This window comes from Hemicordylus capensis, chromosome 2 (genome assembly GCF_027244095.1).
Source record: "Hemicordylus capensis ecotype Gifberg chromosome 2, rHemCap1.1.pri, whole genome shotgun sequence".
Lineage (NCBI taxonomy): Eukaryota > Metazoa > Chordata > Lepidosauria > Squamata > Cordylidae > Hemicordylus > Hemicordylus capensis.
Genome location: NC_069658.1, coordinates 3543723 through 3556962, shown reverse-complemented (window position 1 = coordinate 3556962; position 13240 = coordinate 3543723). Strand labels below are relative to the sequence as shown.

Genomic DNA, 13240 nt, shown 5'->3' with positions numbered 1-13240 from the left:
ATTGGAAGTCCTGTCCAAATGAAGAGAACAGAAAGGAACACAAACTCTGGCAAAAGAAATGCAAGGCAACAACAAGGGAGGCAAAAAGAGAGTTTGAGGAACATTGAGCTAAAAGCACCAAGGGGAATAACAAAAACTTCTTTAAATACATCAGAAGCAGGAAAACTAAAAGGAGGCGGTTGGACCATTAGACAATAAGGAAGTGAAAGGGATTATTAAGGAGGAGATGGAGGTTGCAGAGAAGCTAAATGAGTTCTTTGCGTCCGTCTTCACGGCAGAGGATACTGAGCATATTCCTGTTCCTGAACCAGGCTTTTCGGGGATGGTGGCTAAAGAACTGAGCCAGATAGAAGTGATGAGAGATGATGTTCTAAACTGTCTGGAAAAACTGAAAACTAACAAATCACCAGGGCCTGATGGCATCCATCCAAGAGTCCTCAAAGAACTCAAATGTGAAATTGCTGACCTTTTTGCTAAAATATATAACTTATCCCTGCAATTAGGTTCTGTACCTGAGGACTGGAGAGTAGCAAATGTAACACCGATTTTCAAGAAGGGATCCAGGGGTGATCCGGGAAATTAGAGGACGGTTAGCTTAACATCCGTTCCAGGCAAATTGATGGAAAGCATCCTCAAGGATAAAATTGTAAAGCACATAGAACAACAGGCCCTGCTGGGATAGAACCAGCACGGGTTCCGCAAAGGTAAATCTTGCCTCAACAACCTTTTGGAGTTCTATGAGAGCGTCAACAAGTGTGTGGATCAAGGTGATCCAGTTGACATAGTATACCTGGACTTCCAAAAAGCTTTTGACAAAGTTCCTCATCAACGACTCCTGAGGAAACTTAGTGGTTATGGGATAAGGGGACAAGTACATGTGTGGATTGCTGACTGGTTGAAAGACAGGAAACAGAGGGTAGGTATAAATGGAGAGTTTTTGCAATGGAGGGAAGTAAGAAGTGGGGTCCCGCAGGGATCTGTTCTGGGACCGGTGCTTTTTAATTTATTCATCAATGATCTAGAAGCAGGGGTAAGCAGTGAGGTGGCCAAATTTGCAGGTGATACCAAACTCTTCCGGATAGTGAAATCCATAATGATTGTGAAAAGCTCCAAAAGGATCTCTCCAAACTGGGGGAGTGGGCGACAAAGTGGCAAATGCGGTTCAATGTTGGCAAATGTAAAGTGATGCACATTGGGACGAAGAACCCCGACTTCAAGTATATGCTGATGTGATCAGAGCTGTTGGTGACGGACCAGGAGAGGGATCTTGGGATCGTGGTGGACAGCTCGTTGAAAGTGTCGACTCAATGTGTGGAAGCTGTAAAAAAGGCCAATTCCATGCTAGGGATCATTAGAAAGGGGACTGAAAATAAAACCGCTAATAATATAATACCCTTATACAAAACTATGGTGCGGCTACACCTGGAGTACTGCTTACAATTCTGGTCATCACATCTAAAAAGGACATTGTAGAACTGGAAAAGGTGAAGAGGGCAACCAAGATGATCAAGGGCCTAGAGCACCTTTCTTATGAGCTAGGCTACAACACCTGGGGCTATTTAGTTTAGGGAAAAAAACGACTGCAGGGAGACATGCTAGAGGTCTATAAAATCATGCATGGTGTGGAGAAAGTGGATAAAGAGAAATTCTTCTCCCTCTCCCATAACACTAGACCCAGGGGTCATCCCATGAAATTGATTGCCAGGAAATCTAGGACCAGCAAACGGAAGTACTTTTTCACACAACGCATAATCAACTTGTGGAATTCTCTGCCATGAGATGTGGTGACAGCCAACAACCTGGATGGCTTTAAGAGGGGTTTGGATAACTTCATGGGGGAGAGGTCTATTGACGGCTACTAGTCGGAGGGCTGAAGGACATCTCCAGCCTTGGGGGCGGGGTGCCTCTGGGTACCAGTTGCGGGGGTGTAACAGCAGGAGAGAGGGCATGCCCTCAACCCCTGCCTGTGGCTTCCAGCGGCATCTGGTGGGCCACTGTGTGAAACGAGATGCTGGACTAGATGGGCCTGATCCAGCAGGGCTGTTCTTATGTTAGTACCAAAGAATTACAAATTTCAGAATCAAAAGGATGTTTGCAATCTTCTATAAAAAGCTATTTGGTGGTTTTTGTTTCTTGGACATGCACCAGTGTGACCAAAAGAAAGGACTGACCCAACACCTACAATGGTAACAGGATATTTCCCTATTTCTGAAATAAGTACACTTCATAATTGCATTCCCCACTTGCCCCCAGCCTCCTATGGCCATGTATGTGCGTCTAGGAAACTTCACAAGTTCTACCTCTTCCTACATGGAGATAATGCATCTTGTTTCCAAACGTGTTATTACATCAACACAATTATCACACGATAATTTATCAATACATTCAATTAACCAGTTTAAAAAATGCAAATTTAAAAAGATTTTGGGGGTATGAGAATGTGTCCCCAGCACACAAAGAGATTAAAAAGGGAACAGAAAGAAACCTTAAACACAGAGTTGGGTGTAGAGAAACGAGCATCCTGTTCTCACAATGCGCTGTGGCTTGTTTGGAAGGGCTGCAAAGAGAAGTCAGTGAAAGGAAGGGCAATACCTGGCTTCAGGGAACTGGGGTGTGTGTGTGTGTGTGTGCGCGCGCGCCAAAACACAATTCGGCTGTCCAAATCGCTGGCACCTTCCTTTAAATTCGAGGGCTTGCACAGCCCCTTTAAAGTGGAGGAGAGCAGGTCCATACCTGCTCCTCCTCCACTCGCTGACACCCTGGTGCTCTCCTCGGGCTATGCCCCGCTGGCAGTGCAACTCCCTGCGTGCTGCCAGCATGCACATAGCCTCTGCACATGCCCCCTCCTAAAAACCCCTCATTGGACCCAGATGATTTAAATGACTTTCGACCAGTGACTAATCTTCCCTTCTGGGCAAGGTGTTGGAGAGTGTGGTGGCGTCTCAGCTCCAGGAAGCCCTGGATGAATCTGATTCACACCAGCTGTAACCCTACTTGGAGAAGTTGGACCTGACCTCAGTCACTCATGCTTTGGTAACGTCCTGTTTGGATTACTGAAATGTGCTCTACGTAGGGCTGCCCCTGAAGACAGCTCCGAAGCTTCAGATGGTCCAGAATGCTGCTGGAAGGATCTTCATGGGTGCAAGTCACTTCATGAGTGTCACACCCATCCTGCAGCAACTTCATTTTTTTACTGGTCTGCTTCTGGGTTACATTTGAGTTGCTGGTCTTGACCTTTAAGACTCTACAAAGCTTGAGGCCAGGGTACCTGTTGGACTGCATTTGCCCATATGAACCTGCCAGGGCACTCCATTCATCGCCTCAGGCCCTACTCATGGCCCTGCCACTAACAGAGATCTGATTGGTGGGGACTAGAAACAGGGCCTTTTTTATTGTGGCCCCTTGGCTTTGGAATGTGTTCACTGAAGAGCTTTGCCATGCTCCCTCCCTCAGTGTTTTGTAAAAAACACAAAACAATTACACACAAATTTTTAAAAAGGCTTTTAAATGTTTTATCATCTGCTTATATCTGGTAGGTTTTTAAGTTATCAGTTTTTGGCTTTCTATTAATTACTTTTAATTTGAAACCTTTAAAATTTGTAATTTTAAATATGGTTTTAGTCTGGTCTTTTAACTTAGGAACATAGGAAGCTGAGTCAGACTGTAGGTCCATCTAGCTCAGTATTGTCTTCACAGACTGGCAGCGGCTTCTCCCAGGTTGCAGGCAGGAGTCTCTCTCAGCCCTGTCTTGGAGATGCTGCCAGGGAGGGAGCTTGGAACCTAGATGCTCTTCCCAGAGTGGCTCCTTGTTTAACTTTATTAATGTTCTATTTTACACTGTATGTATTTTGTTGAGATAGTGAGCTGCCCCAAACAGTAGTGTACTTGAAGGGTGGGGTATAAATATATTTTAATAATAACAACAACAATAATGGATTCAGAGCACTTTGTAGTGACAAGTAAAGTGCCCACCATAACCATATGCAAAGTGTCCGTGTGTTTACAGGGAGGATGACCTTTACATGACAAGGACCCCAGGTTCTCTCCTGAGAGAGGCACACATTGCATCCCCCTCCAGGACCCCTGTCTGCATGGGCCAACCCACCCAGGGTCAGGGTGGAGAATGATTTTTCCTCTCACCACGCAGGGGGCAAATGCTGGGCTTCCTTTCTCCTGCTGGCATGCAAAGCAACCACTCAATTATATGGGAGAAGGTGCAGGGACCCGATTGCTCTCTGTTGACCTTAAGACTGGAGTTCTCAACCTTTGATCCCCAAATGTTGCTGGACTGCAACTCCCATCATCCCCAGCTACAAATCTGAAATTCATCCGGTTAAACAAGGCAGAGATCCCCTGCACAAGGGGCCATGGAGAAGCCAGCCTGCTCCTACCTGCACACCCCGACTCTGGGTTCTGTTTCTTGGTCACACTGGAGCATGGTTCCCCCTTTCCCCCTATCTGAGGCACACTCAGAATAAGAAAAAATATTGCGCCCCCCGCCAAGAGAGTAGAAATATCTTTTAGCAGGAACAAAGTTGCCACATGATTATTTATCCTCCTGGTGCATTATGGGGCAAGTCGGCTGCAAAATCAGGCAGCTCCCCACTTTTGCGGCTGACTCTGTGTGGCACGCTGGTTGGGAAACGTTGCCCTAGACTGGGTAGAGTCAAGGAGAGTCAAAGGGCTCATGGCCCATCCCAGGTGGGGAGCGCAGGACCAAGAGAGCTAGCAAAAGAACCACACATGCCTGCAAGAAAGAAGCTAGACGCATTTGACAAAGGGCTGCACAGAAAACCACACACCAAACTCCCGATGAAAGCAGCTGAGCAGGAATACATCTGGGGCCTTCTGGGCCAGTGCTTTCTTGCTGGACTGCAAGACGTGCTCTTCATTGCTGAATAGCCTTTCTCCAAAGCAGTCCAAGATCCCAGAGCATGTTCTGAAGGGCCAAAGATGCAGCTGCTTTCTCGAAGCCAAGCAGGTCTGGGTCCGGGTCTGGCTGGGAGACTACCGGGGGACACCATGTGTGCCACCTGCAGTTCCACCAAGGAAGAAGAGCTGGATCCTCCCCATCCCCAAATTGTCTGTGGCAGTTTTTCTTACTTAAATTAGGAGTACCATGGGGGCAGAAATGTTAGCATTTGGAAAAACTGTTGTAAGCTGCCCTAAGCCTAGTGGATAAAGTGAGATAGGAAGCTTATAAATAAAATGCTGCTCATTCCATTCTTCCAGCTCGTGGAGTGAGTTCATTTCTCAAATGTGTAGATGCCCGCCACAAGTCAAACTCGATGCACCGCCCCCCCTCCCCCCCTGCCAAGCAGCAACCATCCATTCTGAAGGGGAACCTCTGACATGGGAGCAGCATCTGCCGGAGCGGCACCAGACTGTCTGGAGGGCTGTTGCACAGATTAGTTCTTCCAGTAAGGAGTCTGCAGCAGATCCCGCCACAGGAGGACGAAATAAGGACGAGCTACGTCATAGTCAGAGCCCTCTGAAGCATCCCCCAGGCACCCTCATCACCTCCCCATATCCTCAGTATTATTACTGACACACTGTAGAGGTGAGCTGTGCCGTAAGCTGCTGGCCAAGTCCGTCTTGTTCCCCCCCCCCAACCTTTTTTTAATAAGCACCTGAACCACCACCTCACGAGCGCATGGCGAAGGTGAGGTCGAACCAGAGTCTTCTTCTTGGCTTGCAGCCACTCTTGAGGATTCAGCTCTACCACCTGGCTGGCTGAAGGGAGGCCCTCTGCTACCAGCTGTGGTATCCTTTAGTGTGCTGATATAATTAATTAATTAAATTAATAGGTCGATTAATTAATTAAATTGATTTATATTTTCAAAGCAAGAAGAGAAGGTTGGAATTGCAAGGCTAACAAGACACCAAGACTTAACTTTAATGTGATTGACTTGTGGCATAATATTTAAACGACAGAGTTTCACCCGCAGAAGGGGTGGGGAGGAGAGAGAAAGAGTGGCATAGCATCCAGATATAATTCAGCGACTGCAAATCGTAAAGCGTCAGCTGTTGCACCCTCCACCAGCTCAGATGAAACTAGGCATGTGAGAGATGAGAGACATTTCCTTTCAGGAAATCCATCAGGAAAAAGGAAACTGCAGCAATAAAGTCACTTTCTGAAAGGCTGATTAATCAGGTTAAGCTTCTTAAGGGGAAAAAAATTAAAAACCCTCCTAGAATGCATCAGTGGAAGCAGATCAATAGATTGGTATTTAGGGAAATTATGTCATTCTGCTTTTCTTCTGGGTTCTTATTGCTTTTTATCACTCCTATTAACCTGCTGAAAGAAGCCAATTCCAAAAGGGCCCAAGAGGCTTCTTACTTTCTCTCCCAAACAATTAAGTGTTCTCAAAGTAATCAAGCTCTTGATCAGGCTATGCCACCCCCTCAGAGGCAGCAGTTGTTTTTTTAATTTGGAAGCTGGAGTCTATCCACGCTTGGTCCCCTGAACTATCCTTTCCACCCTGAGTCTTCACAATTCTTTTATTCTCAGCATCTCAAAGTGGGCAAGAGGCAAACCAGAACTTTGAAAAGGATCATGATGGTGAGTTTTGGTATTGTAAGTTCAATTGACTGCAATGAGTCTTAAATTGCACTGTTCTCATTATTGCTCCCAGAGTATACAGAATTGGCTTTAGCAGTACAACGCCTAGAAAACCCACGTGCTGTCTCAGCCCCCTACTTCCCGATCCTCTTTAATCTAGTTCACAGGTGCTTTACAAGCCAGACTAAACCATATCCGATTACTGAACCTGCCAGGACCTCTGTTACTGACTCAGCCTGCAGCCACTGCCTTCCTACACCCAGTTAATGGCCCCACATTGCCAAGAGGCACTCCCAGACTTCAGAGAACACTCCCTGCCACCCTGCAGAGGCTGCTGCCACAGTGGCCCTGACTTCACAAGAGTGGAAAGGTGCTGTTCTTTCAGCACATGTGCTCCAGAGAGCAGAGAAGACCTTCCGAGAGCTCACTGCCTCTTGGGATACAGAGGGCAGGTGACACGGGACTCTCTGCAATACGCACTGTTGAGGAAGGCGGGGTGGGCACTCAACACCCAGAGCTCTTTTGCTTTCTCCAGCAGAGGACAGTGAAGCACCAGGGCTGCTCTTCCTCCTCCTATCAGAGAGGAAGAGAGAAGAAGCAGAATTGTGCAGCTCTGCTCCTGCTGCCCCTTCCATTCTCTTCAGTGGAAAGCAGCGCCAAGATAAAAGGGAAACTACAGCCAGCCAATTAGCTGGGCCGCAGTCTTCAGGAAGACTGTGTCAGGCAGCCTTCTAAATCCGTAAGGCAGGAGTTCTCAACCTTGGGTCTCCAGATGTTCTTGGACTACAACTCCCATCATCCCTGCCACAATGAGCAAAGGCCGGAAACCCCTGCCTCAGGGGACATCCTGATTGTTGGCTTGAGTGCATCAGCTTCCCATTCCCAAAATGCAGTCCAGGATAAGTGTGAACTTCAACTTGTTTATGCAGACATGGCCACTGTACAGGTGACTAGCGTCCTCTCTAAAAACATTTCATCTGTGTGCGGAATGAGTCTTGTTCTGGGTGGCAAGACCAAGGCAGTGTGCACGCATGTGCATTCAGAGTGTGACATTCCTGATTCAACCTGAGCGGAAGCTAAAATTAACTGAGTGGACATTTAAAAATGTGTGAGCGCTTGCACACGCCTTAGAGGGAACAATGCAGGTGACAGCTCTTCACTGCACTTGTCAGGGGCTAAATATCCCAGATGTATCAGATTAGAATATTTATTCATCGATTGGTTTAAAATGTCTTTTGACCAAAACAGGCCAATGGCAGCTCACACCAATCATACAATAAAGTCCAAATATAACCACCACAATAAAAAGCATAAAGGCTAAAAAGAGCAGGAAAAAACACATGCCTGCACATTGCAGCTGCAATAATCCATCAGAGAAGCAGACCCGGACTTTGGTTTTATAACTGGAATCCCCACCGAGGCTGCTGGCCATTGACCCTCCCCTGCCCCCCGCTCTGGTGGCAGGTGGTTGCACTGTCTGAGGCTGCCTCTGCTGGCTGCCTCGCCTCGCCCAGCATCGGAAAGAGGCTCTTCACTGTCTTGCCATGAAAATGCATGCACAGCCTCGGAAGAAACAGTAGCTTCGCTCTCTAGTCTTAGACATATACCTCATTTCTATAGCAGTTCAATGGCACAGAATGGTTTACACATAATTCACCCCCAAAGTATGGCAGCGGAGTAGTAAGAATTCCTGTTCTACATATGGAAAACTGAGGCAGAGAGGTGATAATGCCCGCCCAACCAAGCAGGACTGGGTGTACTCTGTAGTCAAAATATTAACATTCAGCAACTTACAGTAAGGGGACTAGACTATGCAGGGCATGAAATGCCCCCTTTGCTAAGCCACCCTGGTTTGCATTTGAATAGGTCAGTGTGTGTGAGAGAGAGAGCTGTAAGATATTCTCCTGCGGGGCAGTGTCCCCTCTAATGCATGCACATGTGCGCACCAGTTTTTTGATGTCCGCGCAGTTAATTTTAGATCCTGCTCAGGTTGAATCTGGAAGGCTCCACAATTAATGCTCTCACACACACCCTGCCTTGATATTGCTGCCCAGAACAGAACTCATCGTGCACAGAGATGAAAAAACCAGAGGGAACTGTTGAGGGGTGGTACCATAGAAACAGCATCTGCATGGTTGCATGCAGAAAGCCTCAGGTTCATTCTCTGGCATCTCCAGGTAGGGCCGAGAGGGACTCCTGCCTGCCTGAGGCCTTGGAGAGCCGATGCCAGTGCAGGCAATACTGAGCTAGATAGACCAATGGTATGACTCAGGATACAGCAGTTTCCTATGTTCCTATGAGATAAACTGCTTGGGCATTCATAGTCAAAGCAAGGTCTAACAGAACACCCAAGCAGTGAACCAGATCCTTATGAAGGGTGTGCGCAACTCATAAGAACAGCCCTGCTGGATCAGCCCAAGGCCCGCATCTAGTCCAGTATCCTCTTTCACACAGTGGCCCACCAGATGCCGCTGGAGGCCTGCAGGTAGGAGTTGAGGGCATGCCCTCTCTCCTGCTGTTACTCCCCTGCAACTGGTATTCAGAGGCAGCCTGCCTCTCAGGCTGGAGGTAGCCTATAGCCCTCCGACTAGTAGCCGTTGATAGACCTCTCCTCCACGATGTTCTCCAAAGCCCTCTTAAAGCCATCCAGGTTGTTGGCTGTCACCACAACTCGTGATAGAGAATTCCACAAGTTGATTACGCGTTGTGTGAAAAAATACTTCCGTTTGCAGGTCCTAAATTTCCTGGCAATCAATTTCATAGGATGACCCCTGGTTCTAGTGTTATGTGAGAGGGAGAAGAATTTCTCTCTATCCACTTTCTCCACACCATTCATGATTTTAAAGACTTCTATCATGTCTCTCTGCAGTCGTCTTTTTTCCTAAAATAAATAGCCCCAAGTGTTGTAGCCTTGCCTCACCTCATAAAGGCGGCGCTCTGGGCCACTGATCATCTTGGTTGCCACCTTCTGCATTTTTTCCAGTTCTACAATGTCCTTTTTAAGATGTGGTGACCAGAATTGTACGCAGTACTCCAGGTCTGGTCGCACCATCATTTTGTAAAAGGGCATTATAATATCAACAGTTTTATTTTCAGTCCCCTTCCTAACAATCCCTAGCATGGAATTGGCCTTTTTCACAGCTGCCACACATTGAGTCAACACTTTTCAACGAGCTGTCCAAGATTCCTCTCCTGGTCTGTCACTGACATCTCAGATCCCAGCAGCCTATACCTGAAGTTGGTGTTATTTGTCCCAATGTGCCCCAGCTGTGCATCAACTCCATCCAGACTAGGTCAAATACCACCTCCATGATCAGCTAAGCCCTGCTATAAGAACTTGATTTATCTAGACTGACTTTCAACCTATGGATTTGCTTTCTTCAGCAAAGGTGTGGGGGAAAGGGACATAGGCTGATCAAGCAGTGAATAGCCTAAACCACAAAAATCTTCCAGATTGCTCATGAAACCGCATGCTGCAGTTAAACTGTATTGCCAGGATTCAATCAAAAAGTGCTGAAATTTCATGTACTACTAAATAAAACAGTTTATGGCTGAGATGTCTGATGGATTTGGGGGGGGGGGGGGGGCTACCTGGTCTTATTCTCCAGTGTGGTTGGGGGCCAGAAGTGCATTTTGCTGCACAATCTTCCCTGCTTTACAGCTGGTGATAAAGTCAGAACCAACTCTGAATAAAAGCTTCAGAATTATGAAAGCTGTTCTCATGATCCTCCATAGGGTAGGAGGTGCAATATTTGTTATTTCTCCATGTAAATGGCTTTGGAAACTTATGCTGAAAAGTGGTGTATAAATATTTGTTGTTGTTGCATCTGACAAATTCAGGATCGTGTAGAAGTAAAAAGCAAGGCAGGAGGGGGAGGAAGTGATTGTGTGTGAGGACTTGCAGTGGGGTGTGAAGGCTTTCCCTCCTCCTTTATTCAACAGCTGAGTACAGCTGCTGGGTAGGGCAGAGCCCCTCCCTCCGGCACAGAACTCACACACGAACACTCCCTCCTCCCCGCCCCACACCTTGCTTTTTATTCACAGTGTGCATAGCTCCTGCACTTGCGTACGACACATCTAGCCTATTGAGGATGGTGAGAACAGTCCTTATGGAATGCATGTATTTGGATATTATTATTATTTATTCGATTTCTATACTGTCCTTCCAAAAATGGCTCAGGGTGGTTTACACAGAGAAATAATAATCTGATAGGTGCAGTGGCAGCAGAAGCCACTACAGGTGGCTGCCTGCTTTCTCAACCAGTATAGTTGGTTGGGGTAGGGAAAGGACTCCCCTGAGGAACATGAGAATCATCCCCCTAACTTCCAAGACAATGGCCCATAACAGCTGAGTGCACACATGCACAGGACTCTGGTCCTGGCAAGCATGGTGACGCCTCCCCTCACCTTTACACACGAGCCTCAGAAGAATTCCACTTGTTCCTAACCACAGTTGGGTCCCCACGGACCAATCCTGGCTTACTGAGCCTTATAGGGCTCTCTCCAGCCTTTAGGAGGAAAGTGAAGAAAACTGCCCTTTTTATCCAGGCTTTTGGCCAACGAGCTGCCCCTTGCTCTTTTTAAATGTCTAGCTGCATTTGTTCTCTTTTCATGTCTTTGCTGGTTTTTCATCTTGTTGTTAACCACCCTGGGGGTCTTAGGATGAAAGGCAGTATACAGATATAAATACAAATATTCCAAAACCAGAAGTCTTACAAGAAACCTCTGGCTCCAAACCCTGGGCTCAGATTGAAGTTTATTTTAACATCTGGTTAGAAAAAGTCAGGGCTGAGCAGTTTGGATGTCTCAGCCAATTTTCTAATTTCTGTCTAAGGACAGACAGAAGCAGAATTCTCCTTTGGTTCATATGAAGAGGGGAGAGCAAGTACTCCCACGGCTCTACGGCATCACATGAAACCCAGGCTTAATTTGGGTCTGCACGTTGTCTAAACTGGCCCAAGACCAGAATAAACCACCAACATGACCCAGTATCAGTACTGTAAAGGAAGCAAACAGTCCTACAGGAATTAAGAGTGATAAGGCTGCTGATATGTAAGCCACCAAAATACACTCACCTATGGCAGGACTCAATGTAGAAACTAACATGAAAACACCCCCTACACACAAAGCATGAATGCCACTACCACCACAAACATGTTGGCACTGGTATGCAAATGTTTCTACAGGAGGAGGAGTGTTTAGGCACTCTCGCTTCCACATGGTGCATGGTCGCAGGCAAGGGCTTTGCAGCACCTTGTATGGAGAAGTGATTAATGTCCACACAATCCCATGGAGCTAATCAAATAAGGAACAGCACCGAAGAGACAAACTGGATTTCTGCTTCATTGCTCAAGACTGAGGAAATGGCTTCCAGAAAAAGCTCAGGACTCATCATGAGGATGATCTGCCATGATCTGTATCTACACCTGATGAGTTAAACAATTTATGACATTTCAAGTGTTTGCTCTGATGGGCTGAGGCTTTCTTTGATCTCCACCCCCTACCATGGTTCTGCTCTGCAGGGGCCTCAGTTCCAGCTGCTATGCACTAAAGAAAAGGTCTTTGGTCTTAAGTGTTCCCCTGCCTAAATGCACAGGATCCAGAATCCTATATTTATCCCTTTCATGCCAAAGCATCCCCCACCCACCGGGCAGCACTTTGGGGTGGGAGATAACCAAGTGGTTCTGCTTTCCAGAGTACATCCTGGCTTTCTGCTTCATTGCTCAAGATTGAGGAAATGGCTTCCAGAAAAAGCTCATGATTCATCAGGAGGATAGGGATGTGCACAGAACCACAGCGGGGCAGTTTGAAGGCAGCGGGAGTGCCGCTTTAAGAGCAGGGCAGGGTGTACTTACCCCTCCCGCCACTTCCCCCCCACCAGCTTGTGCATGTGCTACGGCATGCAGGTGTGTCGGGGACTTCCGGCCATAACTGGCCAATGGGGGCAATGGGGCGGCAGGGAGGTACGCTGCAGCCCAAATCAGCTGTCTTACTGAAGGACGCCGGCAGGAGAAAAGCGGCGGGAGGGGTAAGTGCACCCTCCTGCTCTTAAAGCGACCCTGCACCCCCGCGACCTTTGAATCGGCGGAAACGCTGGTTCTTCGAACCAGTTCAAAGGCCCATAAAGGGCCTCCAAACTGGTTCCACACACATCCCTACAGGAGGATGATCTGCCATGATCTGTACGAGTGCATCATGGCTTCTACAATACTTTTCGATCCTAAAGGTACAGACCTTTAAGAAAGGGAGGAGAAATGATACCTGCTTACACCCTTGCAACAAGGAGATCTGAATACAAGTGGCTGCAGCTTTACAAAGAGGAGCTGGAAACCTAGGATTCAGCAGATGTCTAACAGCAGCTTTTCACATAACCTGATCCCCAAAATAGCTACCTGGCATTAATTGTCCTGTTACTGAAGAATGTTTGGAACATTTCAGTACTTAAAGTACCAACAACAGATGCACGTTAATGGCACTGATTTCCCCAGGCACTTGTTGTTTGCTCCATGAACCTCTTAAGAAGATATTTATCCTGGTGGAACAGATCAAAGGTGTCTTTAGTTAGGCATCTTCCTCCAACAGTGGTAAGGCCACAGGCCGGGTGGGGACAGCCACTCTCTGCTGATCACATCTAGTCCTCAGCTGCACGGCATCTGAACACAGAAGTTTCATTTTTCA

The 13240-nt window shown here is 47.2% G+C and overlaps 1 protein-coding gene across 6 annotated transcripts in view; it reads right to left on the bottom strand.

Annotated features, from left to right (window-relative positions):
* The window catches only part of FAM219A (family with sequence similarity 219 member A), a 78870-nt gene that overhangs the window by 22941 nt on the left and 42689 nt on the right, over window positions 1-13240 (bottom strand). The window lies entirely within an intron of this gene.